The sequence below is a fragment of the Aegilops tauschii genome, chromosome 2, assembly GCF_002575655.3.
Source record: "Aegilops tauschii subsp. strangulata cultivar AL8/78 chromosome 2, Aet v6.0, whole genome shotgun sequence".
NCBI classification, from domain to species: domain Eukaryota; kingdom Viridiplantae; phylum Streptophyta; class Magnoliopsida; order Poales; family Poaceae; genus Aegilops; species Aegilops tauschii.
In genome coordinates this window covers 245,939,628-245,964,350 of record NC_053036.3, presented here as the reverse complement: position 1 = coordinate 245,964,350, position 24,723 = coordinate 245,939,628, and positions in this window count along the sequence as shown.

The window sequence follows — 24,723 nt, the reverse complement described above, 5'->3', positions numbered from 1 at the left end:
CCCCTTCAAATTTGCCTGCCGTTGTTGGCTCCCTTCCCGCTCAATATTTAGGGAGAGGACCAGGGCCTATATAAGTAGAACTAGCCACCACAGTAGGGGCCTCTTATCTTGATCTGATCTGATCGAGAGCCTACCCTAGCCACAATAACACCTCAACCTCAGGAGGTCGTTCTTCCCCTTGTACTGTTCATCATCAGCCCAAGAGGCAATCCACCACAACCACACTGGAGTAGGGTATTACACCACAACGGTGGCCCGAACCAGTTTAAATCTCGTGCCGTTTTGTGTTGCGAGTTCGTCGAGTTTGTCCGCGGGATCTTAGCGAGCTAGGGCGTGGATCGGTAGGAGGGAAAGACTTCACGCGCACCACAGAGTTCGAACCTTAAGGGTTTGCCGGAACCCCACATCCGACAGAAACAACTTAAGAATATAGTAATAGTGTTTTTTTCCTCATGAGCAAATAGGGTGGCTATATCATTGAATTTAGTAAAATGTGCCACAACAGTTTCAGATTCATAACCATAGAAAGGATCGGATTCAACCAAAGTAATTAACTCATGATCGACAGAGAATTCATAATCCTTATCAGTAACAAAGATAGGTGAAGTAGCAAACATAGGGTCATATTGCATTCTAGCATTCAAAGACTTTTGTTTCAGCTTAGCTAACAGTTTCTTAAGATCATCTCTATCATTACAAGCAAGAAAGTCTCTAGCTATCTCTCCACCCATAACATAAACCTCAGGTATAACAGGCAATTCATATCTAGGAGTACTAGGTCTAATAGATTTTTCAAAGTGTTCAGTTTCGACAATTTCATCAGTTTCAGCGTTCTCAATATCTTTAGCTCTAGCAAGTTAATCATCAAGAAATTCAACTAGTGGAACAGTCATATCAAGCAAAGTACTAGTTTCATCATAAGCATCATTCATAGCAGAAGTAGCATCATCACTAACTTGCGACATATCAGAATTAATAGCACGTGTAGGTGTCGCAAGCTTACTCAAAACAGAAGGCAAATCAAGTGCAGAGCTAGATGGCAGTTCCTTACCTCCCCTCGTAGTAGAGGGAAAAATCTTGGTTCTAGTATCTTTCAGATTCTTCATAGTGATCAAAAAATATAAATCCCAGGTGGCTCAGCAAATAGATCTATGCTCCCCGGCAACGGCGCCAGAAAAAGGTCTTGATAACCCACAAGTATAGGGGATCACAACAGTTTTCGAGGGTAGAGTATTCAACCCAAATTTATTGATCAACACAAGGGGAGCAAAAGAATATTCACGAGTATTAGCAGTTGAGTTTTCAATTCAACCACACCTGAAAGACTTAATATCTAGAACAAAGTATTTAGTAGCAAAGTAATATGATAGTAATGGTAACAGTGGCAACAGCAACAGTAGCAGTTTGTAGTGATTGTAACAGCAGTAGCAACGGAAGTAACATGGCAAAGATCAATATGTGAAAATCTCATAGGCATTGGATCGACAATGATAATTCTGTTGGATGATATTCATCATGTAGCAGTCATAACCTGGGGTGACATAGAACTAGCTCCAATTCATCAATATAATGTAGGCATGTATTCCGTATATAGGCGTACATGCTTATGGAAAAGAACTTGCATGACATCATTTGTCCTACCCTCCTGTGGCAGCAGGGTCCTAATGGAAACTAAGGGATATTAAGATTTCTTTCTCTGCAAATAGGTATATATGGACATTGAGTTAGGGTTGTAGATGGTCTAGGGTGCCCACAAGCCAGGGGGCGTGCCCTGGGGGGTAGGCGCGCCCCCTGGGTGGCCCCCCTCTGGTGTCTTTTTATGCAAGTATTTTTTATATATTCCAGAAATATTCTCTCTAAATTTTCTGTTCAATCCGAGAACTTTTATTTCTGCACAAAAATAACACCATGGCAATTCTCCTGAAAACAACGTCAGTCCGGGTTAGTTCCATTCAAACATTGCAAATGAGAGTCCAAAACATGGGCAAAAGAGTTTGAAAAAGTAGATACGATGGAGATGTATCAAACTATATGAGTGTCATGTTAAAATTTGGAATTATTCCGGGATTGTTTGCCTTTTTATACATTAATTGAGTTTTGGGGCATTTAATGTGCATGATTCAAATTTGAACTACAAGCACATGCTCCACTGCACCAAAGTTGGTTGAAAAATCACATGTGTGTCCTTGGGTGAATTTCTAGGTCCCATGCAAGAAATGGGAATGAAATTCAAACATCTAGGCATCATGGCTCGGCCAGAAACATTGATAAACTTGGTTTTTAAATTCCTGTAAATCCAAAACACGCATGAAAATCATGAAACATGGCATGGTGTCATGACATGGCACCAACATGTTGTGGTAATTTTGTTGGCCGAATTGGGACAAGCTTTGGTACAAGCTTCTTGCAAATAGGAGCTTCTCTCTAGAAGGCTCGTGGTTCTGAGAGGGAACATGTCACCTCCGTGTGTGAAACGACATACGCTGCCTTTTCCTGCCTTGATTTTATTACGAAGGCAACATGGGCCAACATGAGTTTCATGCTAAATTTTGGAAATATTCCGGGTTCTTTTGGACTTTTTTCTACATTAATTGAGTTTCCAGGCATTTAATGGACATAATTCAAATTTGAACTACAAGCACATGCTCCAGGGCGCCAAAGTTGGCTGAAAAATCATTTATACGTACTTGGGTGAATTTCTAGGTCCCATGCAAGAAACGGGAATGGAATTCAAGCATCTAGGCGTCGTGGCTCGGCCGGAAATATTAAGAAACTTGTTTTTTAAATTCCTGTCAATCTAAAACTTGCCTGAAAATTAGGAAACTTGGCATGGTGTCATGACATGGCACCAACATGACGTGGTAATTTTTTTGTCTGATTTGTGAAGGCGCACACTTTAACAACCAACAAAGTCATTTTGGAACAAGTGTTGTCACGTTACACTCGAAAACTCAAGTATTATTGAAACCATGGTGTTCTACTTACCATTTACATGCCGCCACGCGTCCCCTTTTTTAATTTTCTAGGAGGTGCCGTGCGGGGTAGCTATTTGAGTATGGGAGGCGTGCAATCAGACCCCTGCGCATGCCTATCAGAGGAGAGCCCTATGACCTCCATCCGCCGCCCACCTCTCTCCCAACGTCTCCATTAATGGCGCCCGAGTGCTTGTTTTATGGCATGGCTACGTCTTACTCGACTGACATTTAAGAGAGAAAAAATAAAATCTGAAAAGAAAACTTTGCACGAATCTTGATGTAAGATCTGACGGACATATATAGCATCGACTATGACTTACAACAAGACTGATATGAATATATAAGGATGATGACAGTAGATAATGATTTTCTTACATATTTAGGAAGATAATAAAAAATGCCACATGTGGCAAAGCCCAAAATACACAAGGGCAAAAGAAGAAGGAAGACATTGACAATGATCTGGCTCGCTGATGTCTACTTTCTTGATGCGTCGCTGCAGGCCCCGGAGACTAGTTCTCGCGGTGAGCGGCGATGATCTCTTTCATGTCCTCAATATTCTACTTGGCAGCATCCACGGATTCCTCCACCAACCTTTCACACTCGATGCAAAGCATGGAATTCTCGTCCATAAGTTTCTTGACGATGACACCCATCCTCTTCAACAAGGCAGTGGTCTCCTCGTGCTCCTTCACCCTTCCGGCGATCTTTGCCCTCAGTAGGTCGCTCTTAGTGCGGAGCTTTGCCTTGTCCTCGCCTAGTACTGGATGACGCCGGTGGCATTTTCAAACGAGGCATTTATCTCATCTTGCAGCTTCATCCAGCAGGAGATCTGATCAATCAAGTCATCGAGCATAGCACACATGCGCTTGTGAGAGTCCTCGCCTGCCCACGAGACATTTTCCTAGGCTGTCGTGATGCGGGAGGACCTCTCTGCTGCATTCGCGGCGCGGCAAGACATCTCTGCTGCTTCCGCGGTGCGGCCGGACCAGTCTGCTGCATTGACGGCGCGACGGGACCTCTGTGCTGCTTTGGCAGCGTAGCGGGACCTATGTGCTACTACAGCGGCATGGCGGTACATGTCTGTCGGCGTTCTGGGAACGGGGGTCCCCAGACTTGCCTGCCTGCAGCCCACGGCGTGCCTCCACAAGCGAGCCCGTATGGCCCATCTTCACCAGCAAGCACTCAAGACCCTCGCGAGGGGCCAAACCTCGCGAGGCGGACGACACAAGACCTCCTCGGGAGCGGCCTCACCAGGCTGGCTCGCGAGGGGCAAAGAGATCAAGGCAAGGCAAACCTCGTGAGGTTCTCATGATGTGAGCCATGAACATCAAGGCCAGGTGGGCGCCAGTGCGCGCAGTGTCCTTGTTTCCTCTTTGGTGCTAAGGAGGCAAGCGCGGGCGATGTGTACCGAGGCGTCAAGCAAAGGTTTCCATATCGGAGCAACGAGACCAAGACCAGCGGGACGGCAAGATGGAGGTCATCATGGAGCCCAAGACGGCGTCACCACCAGAGCCTTTGGCAGGCGAAGACTACTTTTGTCAGGATAACTTGTACAAGCTGTCCCCTTTTAAATTGGCCGTTGTGGCATCCCTTCCCGCTCAATATTTGGGAAGAGGACCTGGGCCTCTATAAATAGGACGAGTCACCACAGTAGGAGGAGATCGGATCCTCATGCACCAGAACTCATCTTAAGCGATCCTCATCCACACACCAGCTCATCAAGCACAAGAACACCTCTCCTCAGGAGGTTGTTCTTCCCTTGAAATGTTCATCCTCAGCCCAAGAGGCAATCCACCACCACCACACTGGAGTAGGGTATTACACCACAACGGTGGCCCGAACCAGTATAAATCTTGTGTCCTCGTGTTCCTTCGGTTCGGCGAGCTAGTCTGTGAGATCGTGGAGTGTGAGAGCGTGGGAGAGGAGAGATCTTTGTGTGCACCCCCGTGTTCGAACCTCAAGGGTTTTGCCGGAACCCTAAATCTGACATTTGGCGCGCCAGGTACGGGGTGCGCCGGAGCCTCTCCTCCGCCAGTTGATCCACTGACGCTCCGCGGTTCCGATGTCCGGCGACCCAAGTACCAACGCCGACCGCTGGGTAGTTTGGACAGCCCGGGCGGCGTCGTCCACCCAGGAAGACCTCAACCCCACACTCTAGGCGGCGCGAGCGCCACCTAACACTGTAGGGCGCGGGCGGCGCGGCCAGGCACCATCCACCCTTACCCCGCGATAGGCGCGAGCTGCTGCAAGGGCCGCAAGCCACGTCGCGGTAACGACACCGCACACCTGGCGGGAGCAGGCGAACATGCGGGCTGCACTCACGGTGGCACGGGAGCTGCTACGGTGCCGACTGATGGAGAGTGCCCGGGATGCACTGCTGGAATGCGTCGCCGAGCTACTAGACGTAGCGGCCACTGGAGCGCCGCCCTTCTGCTACCAGCTCATGCCCCAGGCAGCGGCCGAATCCCATGGCGGGCCTCGCCGCGCCCGCGTGCCCCCGAGTGCGCCCGGGGGTCTCATCGACATCAGCGCAACCCACGGCGCCGGCCGCCCCATCGCACCCGCACCACACCCGATGGGTGCGGGCACGAGCGTCGCAGCGCACGGCCCCAGCGGGGCACTACTCTACCGTCCTCAAGACGGCATGATGGGCCGGGCTACATGGAGCATGGGGCACTTCGGCGCGGTCTTCGGGGCCACAGCCTCGGAGGCCTACGTGCCCCGCATGATGAACCAGGAGTACACGCCGGGGGATGATCCCGGGTCGTTCCTCGAGCCAGGATGGGAAGAGGAGGCGCTAGGAGCCGAGGCCTTCCAGGAGCCGCTCGAGAGCCCCGCCAACCACGCCGTCGACCACAGCTACAGAGTACCACTAATCTCCCAACGGCAGGCTTACGCTAACCATGAATCGCAAGTGAATCAGGTCAGGGCGTCAGGCGACGGTTACGGCACGGCGGTATCCGTCCACTAGGAGAGGCTCACTGGGGGCTGCGTGGGAGGAGCCAGGAGCAAGGCCTCTCCCCGCGTTGCACGGAGCAAGGCGTTGCCCGGTGGTAGGCCCTCTGCGGGGGAGGCGCCGGCGAGCCTTCCCCCGGCAGAGGACCCGTTGTCGCCGAGGGCGCCGTTGGCGTCCCCTTTGCCCCCTTTGGCGGCGTCCTGGTTTCCGGTCGTCCCTATGGTGGTAGAGGGTGGCGCAAGGAGGGGCCCTCGTCTAGCGATATGAAGTAAGGCTCACGCCTGTGAAGGTCTCCGCTCGTGACACTCACGTAATAATGAGTGGGGCTATACACGCCCCAGAGCCTCAGAAGTGCCGCCCTCGAGCCTCGGGGGCTCCCTCCCATGTCCTATTGGCAGCACTTAGCTCCGCACTGGTGACAAGACTCGAACACAAGAAGACTAGACTAGGCGCCAGACACGGCCATTTGCTTTTGACCTCTTTTCTGTAGCCCTGATTTCTGGCTTTGGATTTAATTTGGAGTTGAGTTTTCATTTGATGCGCGCGGGGGGTGCCTTTTATCGTTCGTGCTGTTTCTTGCAATCTGGTTCTTGCGTTATTTCGGGGCTCGCGTTTACTGCCTCCCCCTCACGGCCCCCTCGCGAGCGGGGCTGGGCATAATGCACGCACACCACGCGCGGGTCATGCCATGGCCGGCGCATGCCTCTCGCGAGGCCCTCTCAGACGGATTGGAAGACCCCTCGGGGGCTCTTCAGAAACTCACGACCTCACGTGCCAGTTCAGAACCTGCCCAGGTTAAGGTAAATTACAACGGCAGATTCGCCACGGGACTCGTGAGCTCATGAAGGTGCATATTCAGCTTGGCCCAAAAGAATAGGGGCAGTAATCTGTTTACATGAGGGGCTCCCCCTCCCAAAATGCTCTTACAACCTCTGGGCCGCGCCCGAGCTTTTGCGTGCAGGATAAACAGCAAGGAAACATGTGATCAATCGGACATGTCGCTCGCCGCGTCCCCTGGGTCGCCTTCAGACGCGTCGCTGGCGTCGTCGTCACCATCGTCGGCATCACCATCACCTTCGACGGCGCCGCGATCACCATCGTCGACCACGTCGCCTTCATCTGCCGCGACCACCACCGCGTCGTCTTCGGAAGCGAAGGCCCTGACCAGCGCATCCACATTGTCCTCCACCCACCGCGCCAGGTCACCCCGGATGGCTTCCGGTACCAGGGCAATGGCGGCGTCAAAGTCGAAGTTGGGGTAAGTGTTCTGGAGATGGCTGAAGACGCGGGAGAACGCGCGCCCGAGCAGGCTGCGGCTCCCCTCTTCGACAAGATGGCGAGCTCTCTCGGAACGGTTCTGTAGGCGCGTCACCACCTCAGTGAAGAAGGGGAGGTGACTGGCATAGTCGTCCGCATGGGGATGAGGGGCATTTTCATCACATATGTGGCCCAGCGCAATGTTGGACCTGTTCCTGTGGCCCTGGAGCATGGGCGCGTGCACGCGCTCCAGTGTCCGCCGCTGAAGCACTTCCTCCCTATTCTGCCGCGCGATGGACTTGGCGTCATCAACCCGCTGCTGAAGACGGAGCAACTCGGCGCGGGCGGAGGCTAGTTCAGCCTGCGCCGAGACCAGGGCGGCTGCGGCGGCCTCCTCGCGCTGCTCCGCCTCGGCCAGCTTGGATTTGAGGGCAGCAGTCCTGCCCGCAGCCTCGACTTCAACATGCTTCAGCTTCAAGTCGTACCTGCCTGCAAGATCCGCGCGAGCCTCAGCCACGCGGCGGTCAACCTCCCCCTAGGCTCGGGCCTCGCACGCACCAACAACATCCTTCGCTTGGGCGACTAGGCGCTCCTTCATCTCCAACAACTCGAGCTCCAGGCTGCGCTCCACAGCTTCTAGCGCTAGCGCTTCCCCACGCTTCAGGATCTCCTCCTCCTCGGCAGGCATCCCCCTCATCGACGCAAGGGCTTGGCGCGCCTCCACGTGCTGCTCCAAGGAGGCGCTCTAGGCTTGAAGCTCCAGCGTTTCTCTGCGATCTCGCGGCGGCGGTCAGCTTCCTGGGCTTCTTCCAAGGCTCGGGAGCAGGCCTCGCGCGAGGTTGTGAGGGATGCCTCGGCCTTCGCATTGTCAAGCTCGTGCTGGTGGCGCCCAAGGTTGATGGCCACCTTCAACTTCTGCTGCTCCTCCATCAGCCGAAGACCCTCGGCCACAAGGCGCGCGTCTACGTCCGCGAGTTCTTCACCAAGCCGGTTCATCGCACCCATCGCATCCCAGAAGAGCTCGTGGTGGATGACACTCCGCTCGTGCGCCGATCTAAGCACGCTGCCAACTCCGTCCTCCACCGCGGGGGACGCAGACGGGGCCCGAAGCGGCTCGCCCCTTTCAGCAGGGGGCTGGGGGCTGGCGCCCGCCCGGCTGCCAGCCAAGCCTCGCGAGGGGCCCGGATGAGTGGAGACTCGCCACTTGAAGAGGATACCAGGATCGAAGCCAACCAGCCGCCGTCCACGATCAGAGGAGGGGCCCTTGGCACACTGGCCGCACTCCAAGCAAGGCCGCAAAGGAGAGACGGCGAAGGCACGAGCTCAAGGCGCCCCACTGGCAGGCTTGCTCCTCCGGTGGACCCCGCGCCAGGGGCGGCGTGCAGGCTCGGGGCGCTCGAAGCTGGCGGGGAAGATGAAGCGAAAGGAGGTTTCTCCTCGGGAGGCTCCGCGGCCTTGGCGGAAGGGATCCTGGGGAACCGCCGTCAGGAAGGGAAGCGGTGCACAAGGAATGACAGAGATAAGGTACTTACTCATCGATGGCGATATAATTCCTCCGCTTCAATGGCCCGAAGGCGCCACTGCTGCAGCCTGGGGGTCCCTTCCTCTTGCGGAGCTCCTCAAAGTCCACGCGGAGCCGGCCGAAGCGTTGGACGTGGCGACCATCGCGGGGCGAAACTGGAGAAGCACCCAAGGAGACCACCTCAGGAGCGCCAAGCTGGGGAAGCTATCGGGCTCCGCCTCGCGACGACCTGCCGAGGCCTCAGGAGCTTCGACCTTAGGAGTAGTGGACTGCGTCGCCCCTTCAGCTGCCGCCCCAGCGTTGGGATCACGGGTTCCCGAGGATGACGCCTCAGGAGCCTCAGGCGGCATCGACGCCTCGGCACTTGCGCCCCCGGCCTCCGACGGTGCTTGCCCCCCAGCGTCCACTCTTGGGGCAAGATCGGGGCTGGTGGCAAGGAGAGGAACCACGATGACGGTGTTCTCGCGGGGGCCCACAAGGCTGACTGGACGCGGCCCCCACTCATCGAAAGAGGGCATCTGCTCCACAAATTCCACCTTGTTCAAGCAGCGGTACAGAAGACAACTCTTCCCTGGCATGTCGTCGGGCAACGGGACGCCCGTCGGGACCTCGAGCCCCGTTTGCCGCGCCTCAAGAGGGAGCCCGGACTCCTGAAGTCTCATGTGATCATTGCTGTTGAGCAAGGCCCACATCAGTCGAGAATGTCGCTGAAGCGGAGCAACTCGGCGCCGGACGAACTCCTTCCACTACAATAAAAAGACACATCCGTGACATTTTGGGCCGAACAAATTTTTTTCTGTCATACATATGACACTTCTATGACAATAATTGTGACAAAACCCGGTATCATCATAGATGTGGTGGGCTCCTACTTCTATGACAAAAAATCATGACAGAAAATGGGCTTTTCATCCTGCGCGGGCCGGAAACGCAGCTGCATGACATTCTTTGGGCCGTCCATGACGGAAAAAACCGTGGTAGAAGCGAGGGGGAGGAAAATTTCGGGGAGTTCCCGGTTACGGTGGGAGGTCGGGGGCCGAGCGATGCGCGTTTCTCTCATACACGTACGCGTGTGTGTGCGAGGCATTGGCTCTAACTGAACCCGAGCGAGGCGTTGGGCTCTAACTGAACCCGAGCGATTGCACTATAGGCTACGCGTTACTGAACCCGAGCGATCGATCGATGGCTGTTAACTAAACCCGATCGAGCGATTCCTTCGCTACTGCTGCTAACTGAAGTCGATCGATTGGATGAACAGTGAGCGTTGCCGGGGGGGGTTGGATGAACAGTGAGTGGATGAACAGGACCCCGAGGTGTTGAGGGCTGGATGAACAGTAGACGGTGGAGGGGTGCCCGTGGAGGGGTGGTTGAACAGGACCCCGTGGTGTGGAGGGCTGGATGAACAGTAGACGGTGGAGGGGTGCCCGTGGAGGGGTGGTTGAATAGTAGCCGCTGGAGTAGCGCGCAGTGGAGGCTGGATGAACAGCAGCCCGTGGAGGCTGGAGGAGGTCGACGGTAGCCCGTGGAGGCTGGAGGAGGTCGACGGTGGAGATGAACAGTATCCCGTGGAGTCCCGTTTTGCGGTACGCCACACCCCTCCCGATGAACAGGACCCCCGTTTCGACCGTAGGAGGTCCGTTTCGTCCGTTTTGCGGTACGCCACACCCCTCCCGATCAACAGGACCCCCGTTTCGACCGTAGGAGGTCCGTTTCGTCCGTTTTGCGGTACGCCACACCCCTCCCGATCAACAGGACCCCCGTTTCGACCATAGGAGGTCCGTTTCCTCCGTTTTGCGGTACGCCACACCCCTCCCGATCAACAGGACCCTGTTCCGTACGTAGGAGGTCCATTTCCTCCATTTTGTGGTACGCCATGCCTCATTTCCATCACCTGTTCCGTCCAAGCCCTCCCGATGAACACGACCACACATTCCGTTCTGACCCAGCCGGTTGGCTCCCAAGCGTTCCGTTGCCTCCCGATGAACACGACGCATTCCGTTGCCTCCCCATGAACACGACGCATTCCGTTGCCTCCCCATGAACACGACGATGACGCTGTTTCTCCGTTCCGACCCAGCCATGTACACGAGCCCTGGCCGTACGTATGCACGAGTAGGCGTTCGAGACCCCGCCCGTACGTACACATACGTGGCCGTATTTTCTTTCTTGCACCCTGGCCGCTGTACGTACGTTCGAGACCCCGCCCGTATGTACACATACGTGGCCGTATTTTCTTTCTTGCACCCTGGCCGCTGTACGTACGTGTACATGCTACGTGGGTCCCAACAGTCAGGGGAAAACGTTTTCTCCGTGAAATAGAGAGGCCCGTCCGGTGGGTCCCAGCTATCAGGTGGAGGAATCATTATTTTCCGCATAATAAGGAGGCACTTCCTTGCTGTGGCCGTGGACCCAGCTGTCAGCCTCTCCACGTACAGTCTACGTCCGATGAAAGTCGTTCCTTGACCATGTTGACCAGGCCGCGCCTAGAGCACCATGGCGGTGGACGACGGCGAGGCCTAGGAAGGGGACGACGCGGAGCCGGGGAAGACGCGGCAGTGGAAGCCCGCGCGGAGAGGAGTACGAGGGTTCACTGGTTCGGCTGCGGTGTGAGGCTGCCGTCGCTGCAGGGCCTGGCCAGCGGGGGGAATAGTATGGGGCGGTGAGGCCTCCGCGGCAGCACAGTCGGCCACGGGAGGCAGGAGCATGCGGCACGACCGGCGCTGCTTTGGGCGGCTGGAGCAAGAAGACCAGAGGTTGAAGAAGCACTACGGCCGTTGGATGGACATCGTACGGTCACTGGAGCTAGAATCGTTCATATTGACTAAGTTGACAAAGCCCTCCGTCCCCGTCAACTTAGTTGGCCCACAAGTCATCCTCCCACTATGGTGGGTCCCAGCTAGCAGGGGGTATTCATTTTTTTGTGCGTAATAAGGAGGCACTTCCTTGCGTGCGAAGATATAGCTGGTGGGTTCGACATGTCAGCGGGGGGGTACGTTTTTTTCATGAAATACAGAGGCCCTTCCGGTGGGTCCCAGCTGTCAGGTGGAGGAATCATTATTTTGCGCGTACAGTCCACGGCCGATGGATGTCGTTCGTTGACCACGTTGACCAGGCCGCGCCGAGAGCACCATGGCGGTGGACGACGGTGAGGCCTAGGAAGGGAACGACACGGAGCCGGGGAAGACTCGGCAATGGTTGCCCATGCGATGGGGAGTATGAGGGTTTACTGGTCCGGCTACCGTCGCCGGAAAATAACAGGAGGTGTGGGTGAGTAGAGGAATGGCCTGGCCAGCAATGAAGTAGGGTGGGGCGGTGCGGCCTGTGCGGCAGCACAGCCGGCCACGGGAGGCGGGAGCACGCAGTCCCACCGGAGCTGGTTTGGGCGGCTGGAGCAAGAAGAGCAGATATTGAAGAAGCAGCACGGCCGTTGGATTAACATCCAACGGTCACTGCTGCTAGAATCGTTTGTGGACTAAGTTGACAAAGCCAAAGTACACGTCAACCTAGTAGACCCACAAGTCAGCCTCCAAATCTGTCCCAAACAGCATACAAACCGAAATTTCTAGCCATATTCAAATTAATTTTAAATCTAAATATACCTTAATTTAAATTCAATTAAATTTTACCCGCACAAAAACAATGAAATTTAAAATATCAAAATCCGAAAGAAAACAGTATTTTGGAACTAATTTCCTGTTTGCTGTATTTTTTAATTTTATAGCCCATTTATTATTACTTATAGCCCATTTCTTATTACTTATAGCCCATTTTCTGGGCAAAATGCATCCCTCCTCGTCTTGAAAGATTTCCGGCCCAGTAGGGTGTAGAAAAGCAAATAGGCCTACGTTGGTTATTCTGCAAAAAAACAAAATAGTTGGCTAGCCATTTTCAGAAAGGAAAAAGACAAACTAGGCTGGTCATGTGCTAAACATATGAAATAAAAGCCTGGGCTAGACGGGCCACGGGTCCCGCACAACCCAGTTGATACCCTTCTCCGTCCCGAAAAAACAAAATTACTGCGCGCGCTGCTGGGTCCCTACTGTCATCCTCACCATGTACAGTCATCTCCTTATTCCTCTCAGTTGTTGACCATGTTGACAACACTGGAGGGCGGCGCCGCGGCGAGCGAACCAAGGCGGAGGACGATGGTGAGGCCTCGGACGGGAACGAACAGGAGCCGGGGAGATCACAGCCAACCGTGGGAGGCGGGAGCAGGTGGTCCCGCCGGCGCTGGTTTGGCTTTGGCGGCTCGAGGAAGAAGAGACTAAAGAAACGCGATAGACGTTGAATGTCAATCCAACGGTCAAGGTTGGCACAATCGTTTGTTGACTAAGCGGACACCAAGTAGCATACTTTTTTATATATAGGAAGAAAACTGCGAGGAAAATGCGTTCGTCTGCCGTCCTCCTCACAGGGAACGTTCGCCACATAAGTGACTAGCACCCTTGGTTTTCAACCGAGAGGTCTTGGGTTCGAGTCCCAGGAACTCTCAATTTTTTCCTCCTTCCTTCCTCGCAAAAAAGCGAAAGAAAATCAAAGACTTGGGAAGGCGTACAAAACAAGCTAGTGTACCAGTAAAGAGACGTTGCCGAGTTTTAGAAAAAAGAAAGACGTGCTCCTGTAGCTGGTTCGAATCCAAACCTAGAATATGACTATATATGGTGCTATGCTACTCTGCAAGTAATGAAACTGACATATCCAACGTTCGCTTCTCCTGTTCTCTACTTACTCTGCCTAGCATCAGAAGCTCTGGCTGCGGCAACCATGTCCGCTGGCTGCTCGTCCACCTGCTCTTCAGCAGGCAACAACCAGATATGCGCCAAGTCGCCACCCGTACCATCGCCTGTGGGTCTCATCACACCCCCGCCGGCACGCGCACCGCAGCCGATTGCTCATCGCAACCCGCTGTCGTTGGTGTGGTGCCACTGCTGCAAATCATGCAGAGTCATCCGTCGCGTCTCAACCACAATCCACAACCCTGGCCGAGTCTTCTACAAATGCCCGAATCATGGGGTAATAATATATTTAAGTGTTGTTCTGCTGCTTTCAGTTGCTAATTTTTTTAAAAGCTTGGTTGATGATCTTCCAATTTGATTCGTGCAGAAAAGGGAAGATTCGTGTGATTTGTATTTCTGGGAAGTTGCTGATGTGGGGGAATGCAACTACGCTAATTATTTGGTTAGCCGAGGAATCCCAATACCAGCAGGTTGGGGTGTTGGACAAGTAACTGATGGAATGGCAGAAGAGGAAGATGCAGAGCAGAAGGTTAAAGATGCAATTCCTCTGATCATGTCCAAGCAACAGCTGCTGAATGGCCTTGACAGCAATGAGGAGATGAAAGAGCTTGTGAAGATAATGGGCAAAATCGATGTGCTCTGTAGGATCATTGTCTCTTTATTTGCAGTGTATGTAGCACTCGTGATGTATTCAGTGGCTATGACATGAGCACTTTGCTGAAACTAGTAATGAATGAAACCTGTGTAGCAGGCTGGGTGTAGTGTTGTGAACATCTAATGATTTCTATTAACGGAAATCAGGGGGTATCCCCTTTTGCTCATATTTAATGATAAATAGCAGAGGCCCTGTCGGGTCAGCTTTGTTCTCATTCGAAGACGTCGAGCAAATTGCAGTCCAACAGCAAACTATGTCATCAAATTCAAGTTTCACAACCAAATATGAGTACAACTAAACAACAATGTCATCATGTTTTAGTTGTCATACAATCACCAAACACAAATCAGCATACATAACAAGTGATGTTCTCACAGCAAAATACTAAACAACATGTTCATCAGATTTCAGTTGTCATAGCAAACACAATTTCACATAGTAGATAAGAAAAGTCTTCTGACAGGCAAATACGACAAAAGTAATGTAATCATCATCCGCAGCAGCAGCATCAACATCTTCGCCATGTGTATCAGTCTGAATCGTAATTCCCCATGGTGTCATCTTCTTCTTTGTCCTCAACGTCCTCGAACGTTGGCTTCTTCTTGATCAACTCTTGTATGTCCACAGCACGACAGGCAATCTTTTCGCCGGCGTCATTGAGGTGATGGTTCTCAAAGATATTAGGAACATCTGTGTTATCTTGTACACCAGGAGTAGTGTAAGCATCATCTTGTTGTGCAACTTCATTAAACAAATTCCTCTGCTCAAACCTTTGCAAAACTCTCCAGTCATCGCTACGTACAAATGTGTCTTCCAAGAAAAATATCTGTGTTGCTTGATTTGCCAAAATAAAAGGCTCGTTGGTCTGGTACGCCGCCTTGACATTGATGGATTTGAAATAATCACCAGCTCTGGGTATTGCGATCCTGGAAAACATGTTATACCAACGACAGCACAACAGAACCACACACTGATGATCCTCGAAACTAGAGATATACTGCAACTGAACAATGTCTGTTATGTTAGCATACATTTCAGTTGTCTCTTTGTCATACGTATCCGTGCTCATGATGGCACTGTTTTGTGTCTTCCTGCCTTCGTCTCGTGCAAGGGTGTTGTAGCGCACATCTCCAACAACGCAAGATTCATAATGTCTTACCCGAGTATCAGGACCCATTGCTAGTGAGTAAAGGGCATCATCAACTGCCTGCCCATCCTCCCGCATCTTCTTAACCTATGATTAGAAAATAGACAAGCTGATCATCTTATGTACTCAATATATTAAAAAAACTGACAGTGCACTTCAAAAGCTTACATGGTTCTTGAACCATTTCGCAAATCCTGCCATAACCAGTTTGTCAATGTTTCTTGGATTTTGCGGCAGTAACTCCTCTTTGTAGATGCTGCACAACATAGTGATCGCGTCAAACATCTAAATATATAAGAATGTGCTACAAGTTTAGTAGATTACGATGTACAAGCTGCAGTACTACACTTACTTGATATAAGGTAGTATCTCAGGACAGTTATTCAACACATACCAAACCATTTTGTCCAAATCTTTAGGTTTGTCCTCTTGTCGACTCTTCCCTGTAACTCGAACAGAATAATCGAAAACATTGAGCCCGGGATTGTCTTCACCCACCTGTTTGCTAAGCTGATCAGCTGTTTCAATGTATTTTGAGCAGAATGTCAACGCTTCTGTAGCAATGTAGGCCTCTGCAATGGAACCCTCGGGTCTAGCTCTGTTCCTAACATAGCCCTTGAAAGTGCCTAGCCGCCTTTCAATAGGGTACATCCAGCCATACTGTACTGGACCTCTAAGTAGTGCCTCATCAGGTAGATGAACAGCCAAATGCACCATCACATGAAAGAACGCTGGAGGATATATCTTCTCAAGGTCCCATAGGATAGTTGGTATCTTGTCTCTAAGACGCTCCAAAGCATCTATCCTGATATTCCTACTGCAGAGTTCCCTGAAGAATTGTCCCAACTCTGCAACTGCTCTGTATAAGTCAGGGCGGCCCAATCCTCGAAGGATAACAGGTAAAACCCTTTGAAGTAGGACGTGGCAGTCATGAGTTTTCAACCCTTGTACCTTGTTTCCATCTGCACTGACTCTCCTTTCAGGGTTAGAAGCAAATCCATGTGGGAATCTCACACGTGACAGGACCTCGCAGAATTCTTTTCTTTTTACCTTGTCCAAGACGTACACAGCTGGTGCCATATCCCGTGGTTTACCTTCATCTTGCACCTGCAAATCCTTTCTGATACCTAGGTGTGTGAAATCAATCCTAGATTTTAAGGTATCTTTCGTCTTGCCTTCAATATTAAGAAGTGTGTCGATAATGCTGTCATATATTTTTTTTTCTCGATGTGCATCACATCAAGATTATGCCACAGATCCAAATCTTTCCAATACTCCAAGTCCCACAAAGTGGACCTGCGGGTAAACAATAATCTCTCTTCTACCCTGCCACGCTTCCTTTTCCTGCTACCATTACCAGGATGGTTTCCTGGTGTAATATGCCTGACCTTCTCTAATTCCACTTGCAACTCATCGCCGGTGAGCCTCTTTGGCGCATCACGGTTTTCATGCTTTGCATTGAACACATGTCTTCAGTATTTTCTAGGATGCGGCTTGTCCTTGGCAAGGAAACGGCGGTGTCCAATGTAACAGATCTTGCTAAGTATTGCGTATGACGGCGGATTCCTGTCACAGCGAACACATGCATTGTAACCATGTGTCATTCGCCCTGACATAGTGCACAAAGCCGGATAATCATGGATGCACCAAATTATAACAGCGCGCAAAAAGAAATCAGCTGGTGGGCTGCTATATAGGTCTCGAGTGAGAACACCCTTCCATAGCTGTTGAAGTTCCTCCACAAGAGGCTCCATGAACAAATCAAAATCCTTTCCAGGACTTTTTGGACCTGGGATGAGCAAGGCCATCATGTAGTTTGATTCTTTGGTGAAGACATTTGGAGGCATGTTGTAAGGGATAACAAGCACTGGCCACATGCTATATGTGGCGCTCTGGTGGCCAAATGGGTTAAATTCATCTGAAGCTAAGCCAAGTCTAATGTTTCTCGGGTCAGCAGCAAACTCTTTGTGTTTATCATTGAAGCTTTTCCACTCACTACCATGAGATGGATGGCTCATTACATTCTGATCTCTGTACTCCTGGTTCCTAGAATGCCACAGTACATCCTCTCTTGTTTCAGCATCATGAAACAACCTCTGCAATCTTGGTGTAATTGGAAAATGTCTCAAAACATTATGAGGAATCCTCTTCACAGCATCACCATCTTTCCATCTTGATGATTTGCATTTCGAGCATTCCCTTAAGTTGGCATAATCCTTCCGGAACAGAACACAATTATTCTTACAAACATGGATCATATCATATCCAATTCCAGTTGCACGAAGGAAATTCTTCATTTTACTGTAGGTGTGTGGCAGCTCAGACGCATCTGGGAAAGATTTGCGGAAAGCAGCCAACATCGCATCGAATGATTTGTTGGTCATCCGCTCAGATGTCTTCGCCTGAAGAAAGGTGACCATAGCTGAGAATACTGACAGCTTATTTCCTGGGGTGACATCAACGTTGCATTGTTCCAACATGCAGGCCCACCGTTTTTCTTCTGCTGGTGAAAGTTCACGGAATGCACGAGCATTTCATAGCATTGTTTCAATGTTGGTCAAACTCACTAGCTCCGCCACCATCGCCTCCTCCTCCTCTTCCACCTGAGCATCAGGCAGATCAAGATGGTGATCTGCTGCTTCCACATAGTCAATAACATTGACGTTCACAGCTTCACCATGATGAACCCACCTAGTATATGTGACCGACATCCCATACAAGTGTAGATGATTTTGCACAGTTGACTGGGGTCTTGTAACTGAATTCGGACCACCGTACTCAGCTCTGATAAAGTTCATGAAGTTTTCAACCCCCTCGACATATGCAGCGGAGAATCTTCGAGCAGAAGTTATGTAAGTCCTGTCCATCTGTTAGACATACAAATTAGTTCTTCTACTAGATATTACAGGAAAAACATATATGCTTTTTTATGAAGTCCAGAAAAAAATACCCAGGTCGATGTCTAAAGCTATGGCAAGATATTTAGACGAGCGGATCTAAGTAACGAAATATATGTAAAGGTAATTCAGCAAACAGATTTGAGTGCCAAATTATGGCAGGCTATTTCAGCAGTCAATGAGGCCGAGCACACAGCCATCGAACTATCGAAGGCCATCGCAGCAACAAAGATCGAGTATAAAACGGTGTAGAGCTATTTCACCTAACAGATTGGCTACTAGACCATGGCAATCTACGTCATAATAAATATATGGCAGGATATTTTAGCAACTAATAGGCCTTGCCATGCCATCTCAGCTCAGCAGATTGAGTGTAGAATAGGGCAAGGAAGCTTCTTAAGCAGAGCATATTGACAGTAAACTACTTCGGCAAACAGTGAGATTAACAGCGTCTATCAGCTAACATTCAGCGCTACACCGACATGAACGGGGCCTCAGTCTAGAATGCGCGTACCGTGGGAGAAGCTGACCGCCGTGCGTCTCCACACGAACGTCGCCAGCGGTGGCGGCACTGACCGCCGTGCACCTCCACAAGAACGTAGCCAGAGGTGGCGGCGCGGCTAGAGGACGGCAGTCTACGAGAGCATATTGTGGGAGCGAGAGGATCGCCGAACCGCGGCGCCGACGTATAGGCACGGCGGGGAGGGCGGCTTTGGCGGAGCGAATGGAGTGGAGGAGGACAGGGGGGAGGGGGTTTGGGGAATATTATTGGCTAGTTGGCCGAAGGGCGGTTGAATCAGATTTGGGGGGAATTTTTGGGTGTGGGGGGGGGGGAGGATTTTCGCGCGGTGGGCGGGGGGAGTTTGGCACATGGTCCGTTTCTCCAAGTGCAGTCCCACGTGTCAGTGAAGAGGCAAGCCGAAGCGCGTTCCGTTTGCGTGAGCCGTGTGCAGGACGGAACGTGTGTGGGGTGCAATGCAACCGCGACAGGAGTGCTGTGAGTGTACCGCCTTTTTTCCTTTTAAACTAGGTGCTTCGCCCCCTCAAAAACAAATTTGTTGCTTCGTGCGATCCATCGATACTACTACTAGTAATCCGGTAATCCCGACTAAAACGGCGCGACCGGGTCTTTTCCCGCGCGATATGCTGGGATGTTGGCTTAGTTGGGTTTTTTAGGACGAGTATTGCTACACCTACGTAATCCTAGTTACATAATTAACGTAATGTGAAACGTGTGAGCTGTTGATTGTAGATTGGAGGAGGGAGGGGCCCACCACCATGAAAATCAGGGGAGGAGAGAGAGAGGCAATTTACGTTAACCCTTTCGTAGGTTCCCGTAGATGTAGAAAGATGTGAAATGCATGAATGTGTAGTGGACGTACTATTGGAGTGCCTAAGATAATTTGTGTATGTATAGACCCTATGTGTTTATTTTACTTCACATGTTAGATTTGTCTCGGTTCAATAAAAAGCAGAGTTTGTGATGACGGTGTGCCTGTCATCCTGCAATATAGGCCGCCCGATCTATATCTAATGGATAGGAAGGAAACTATGACAATTTACCCGCACTCCTCTCCACATTTGCAGATAAGGCTTTCCCTCGTTAATCATTTTCTCCCTCAAAGATCTTGATCTTCCGTGCAACGCACGGGCATCTTGCTAGTACTCCTACAATATGTATATTATTGTGAAAGTTCATATACACCGGCCGAGATTAATGCAAACACGGCAGATTTTCATTGCATTTCGAACTTTTATAGGACAGAAAAATAAAAGAAACCCGACCCTAAACCTATTCTACGGCGGTGACTGACGTCCTCCATCTACGATCTCTATGTACGGGGGCGGGGTTCAAGACCCGTGAAGTGAAGGTGCGGTATCCGGCGAGGAAGAGTAGAACACGGGATACGGACCGGCCAGTTGGCACACCATGCCCTACCGCCTCCCATGCCCCACTCATCCTCGGAGGAGTCCCCGACCTCGGCGGTGCCGGACGTTGGACGGCGGCAAGTAGGACGCGTGGCTGACGGTGCCCCCGTCGTCGGCCGCCAGCGTGGCCACCGCTTGTGCGGTCGCGTCCGGCTACGCCGCTATTGCGTCGCGAGAGGTGACTTGAGCGAGGGCGGCGACCTCGAGCTTCATCCCCGAAGACAAGCTCTCCCGCAGAGCGTTCGCACTTGCGGTCATGGCGGATGTGGTGCCAGGTAGGAGGACGATGCGCTATGGTGTGGAGGTTAGCTGGGCGTTGCCACTTTAAGTAGCGCATTCCGGTGAGGCCAAGCGTCCGGTTGCGTCATTAAGTCATCGGAGTTGGTTCCTTGGGCACCGAGCCTCTTAACGACGACATAAGAACGGACGGCATGAATGCGGGCAGCTGGCGCCGGCTGGGAACGCACCGCGCGACAGCGCGAGGGACGAGGGTTTTGGTGTGCCAGGGTAGTCAACTGCGGTAGTGGCAACGTTGGAGATGCCCTTTGCTCACATGCGATCCCCGCATGTCATTGAAAAAGCAAGACGACCCGGCATGGTCTCAGGTCTAGAGGATGCAGTTGGCCGCACTACACCACTCCGCTGACGCGTCGCGGCGCCCCGTGCATCCTCGACGAGCCGGGTGTTGGGGTGTGTTTGGATTGTGGCCAAAGTGCACCTTACCAAAATTTTGGTCATGACCCAAAGATTGGTCTTTGTTTGGATGGTTGCCATTTTTTTGGCATGCCAATGAACTCTAGCCAACTCTAGTTCATTTTTCTTGCCAATGTCGGCCAAATCATGGGCAACCAATACCTCAACCAAAATTTTGGTCATGACCCAAAGATTGGTCTTTGTTTGGATGGTTGCCATTTCTTTGGCATGCCAATGAACTCTAGCCAACTCTAGTTCATTTTTCTTGCCAATGTCGGCCAAATCATGGGCAACCAATACCTCAACCAAAATTTTGGCTACCCAATGCTTTGATGGGGCAACCTTGGGCACAAACCAAACATACCGTTGGTCGTGCCACAGCACTAACACCACCCTCGGCACACTGAAACCGACCGTGTCTAGCGACGATATGAGCGTGTCGATCACCGCGGTCGCCGTGTCCAGAGGCGGTGCAGGAGCTGCGCCCTATTGTTGGCCCCAAGGACCCACATGAATGGTTCTCGGTGGCGAGGAGGTCGTGGGCCAGTTCCTCCATTGGACTAGTCTGCGCTACGTCATCCCGACGGGTGTGCCCCACATGTCGGTTTCCCAGTTTTCCCGGCCATATTCGAGCGTCAGTGCTCCGCGTTGCGCATTAGGCCTTTCACTATGTAGGCCAAGCGAGACAACTTATTGTTTATTTGAGCCGTTCAAGTATAACCATGTGGCGTTTGCTTATTTCTCATTCCTCTGCAACCCTCTTCTCCATCGATCATGTCGCCCTCCAGTCGAGTCCATCCTCCCGCATGCCTCATTTGAACATTCCGCCGAGTATCATTCGCATGTACCCACCCTAGTCCTCTTTCAATAGATCTCCGGACCCCGAGATGAAATCGAGAGGGAACGAGTGGGGGCACGTGATACCTAAGGCGGATTCAAAATTTTGAACCGGTGATCATAGCATCCGCAAATCATATATAAAGGGTATTCAATGTTCGTTTCGTTTTTGAACGTACAATATACTGCCCCTATCCTTTCTAGTTTACATATAAGTTTTATGTGTAGTCAAAGTATCTCTACTTTGATCAAAAAGGTATCAACATTCAACAACGCCCAATCAATATTGTTAGATTCGTACGTACTCCTAGATTTCTACTCGAGATGGTTTCCAATTTGACTATTGACAAGATTAATAGTACATGAGATGTATAATGTGAAAATTATATCATTGGAAACTCCTTTCACATACGAATTTGACCGTATGCTTTGTGTAAGTTGCATGTCATATATTATTACTCTAACATTTGGTCAAAGTTAGCCTCGAAAAACGCATTAGACCTTGTATGCTTTGTGTAAGTTGCATGTCATATATTATTACTTTAACATTTGTGTAAGTTGCATGTCATATATTACTACTCTAACATTTGGTCAAAGTAGTATAGTGGAAGTGGATCCTCTGACGTAGGTATCCCTGCCTTACCCTCCCTTTCGGTCACTTACTGGCGGACCCCATGCTTGCTAGGCCCCGCATGTCAGTTACTCAATGGGTTCGGCCACGTCAGGGGATCCTCATCCGTAGTATACTCCCTCTGTTTTTATTTACTCCGCATAAAATGGAGGGAGTGGTGGTATAATAAATGACGCGGGCGGGGGAGGGGGAGGGACGTCGGTTTGCTCTCAACTGCGGTCCCACAAGTGAGCGAAAACGCAAGACAAAGCGCGTTCCATTAGGTAAGCGACATGGAGGGTCTAGCGTGCCAGGCTGCAACGCGAACGCGACAAGAGCGATGTACAGTCAAAACCGATTGACCGGTCGTCACCGGAACCACTATTCACACCAGAACCTTCGCTGCTCGGCCTACGCCAGCCACTGCCCTAAAACTACACCAAATCTCCAGCCCATTCCCCCACCTTTCGATCCCCTAGCCCGCATCAAGCGTCCCCTAGTTCGCCGGAAAGCCATGGTGCACCGCAAGATCACTTACTACAAGATGCTGACGCCGGAGCGCCGCGCAGAAATCGCGGCGGCCGTCGGCGCCACAGACCTCCGTTCCCAAGCTTGCTTTGCGGCGGGCCAATCCCCGAGTTCTCTAGAGCCAAGCTACGAGGAGGAGGAAGCCGATCCAATGTTCATGGCGAAGGTCGCGGCGCAGAAGGCCCCCGATGGGTATGAGACGATGGACGTCGACTTCGTGCCGGCGTCCGAGTCCCCCATGGTGCAGGCGGACCAGCGGTTCAACATGGCGATACTAAAGGAGGACCGGGAGGTAGAGGCTCAACTCGACGCGGAGCGCGCGCATGCCGCTGCCATCGAGGCTCTCCTGCAGGCAGAACCGGATGTCGTGGATGTGAACCAGGCGGCGGAGGCTCAACTTGAGGCGGAGCGCGCGGATGCCGCTGCCATCGAGGCCCTCCTGCACGCGGAACCGGACGTCCTGGACTTGAACCGGGCGGCAGAGGCTCGACTCGACGCAGAGCGCGTGGATGCCGCTCTCATCGACGCCCTCCTGCAGGCGAAACCGGGCGTCCTGGACTTGAACCGGGCGGCGGAGGCTCGACTCGACGCGGAGCGCGCGGATGCCGCTGCCATCGAGGCCCTCCTGCAGGCGGAACCGGACGTCCTCGACTTGAACCGGGCTGTGCTCTCGTCTGGGCAGAGCGCCTGCACACTCCGCTTGAACAAGTAGCTGGAGGCAGAGGACAACCGCGGTGCGGATACACACGTCGGCAGCAACGGCTGGTTCGCGCCGGCAGCCAAAGACGACGAGGCCGTCTCTTTCCGCGAGCAGTGATAGTTTTTCTTTATGTTGTTGTTTTTATGGATCTTTTGCTGTGTAAAAACATATATTTGTTATGCAAGTCGCCTTACTTGGGTCAGTCTACCATTTCAGGCGGTTGGATGAATATCCTACGTCTTCTAACCCTTCTTTCCTTCTTCCTTACCTCTTCTTCTTCCCCAACAGACCACCGCACGGGCCGTACGGATACTCCCCAACATGCGGTTGGATAAACATACTCTATGAACGAAAATTATGTGTCAGCGATAGGATGGCTGAGTTTGGTTTGCTCACATGCGATAGCACGTGTCAGTGAGGGTGCGTTCCCTTGGTTGGGTTTGCGGCGTGCAGGAGCGACTGTGTGAGGGTGCGGTGCGACCGCGGCGTGCAGGAGCGACCGTGTGAGGGTACGGTGCGACCGCGATAGCCATGCGCAAGTGTACCTCCTTCTCATTTTGAAAACTTTAGGCAAGCTTGGCAAAAATGTGTGGCGAAGTTTGGCAATGCAAGGCCTAGACCCAAACAGGATAAGTACGTACGTACTAGGAGTACTAGTGTTAAAAAAGAAAGGCGGGGTTTTCCTTCGCGGGATTTAATCGATACAAATCCTCGTTTCACGTGTCAATTAATGCGTATTTTTTTCTCCAAAGACCAAAGAGCTAACCATCTCACTCCTCATCGCTTGATTAATGTAGCGCCATGCAAACCAACCTTCTCACTTCTGCATGCATGCAGGGGATATTAATGTCCTTGGTTGCTAACCCCATCAATTTTGCCTCGATTAGTGTTAGTGGCCCTTTGCAAATTGTAATTTTGATATACTGGCCTTGTGAACAAAAAAAATGGAGGTAGTAACTATATTTGACTTCCTTCCCCATTGCGGTGACGTCGACGATATCTTTTTTTGGGTGGTTTGGCGAAGTGTGTTCGATGGAGAACACCATTGAGGGAGACCACGGTAAGTCATTCGCAAGTGCCGCCTGCAAGCCAAGACAACCGCCTTATTTGCATCCAGGAAGTCCTTTACTAGTACTACTAGGAGTACTAGTGCGGTGAGATGGTTTCTCGAAGAAGACGATGGAGAAGCGGAGTCAGCGAAGAGTGAAATGATGGTTGCTTCGTCCGTGCTTTTGTGATTTGACGGCTCACTGCTTTGTGATTTGTGATAGAAGGGAC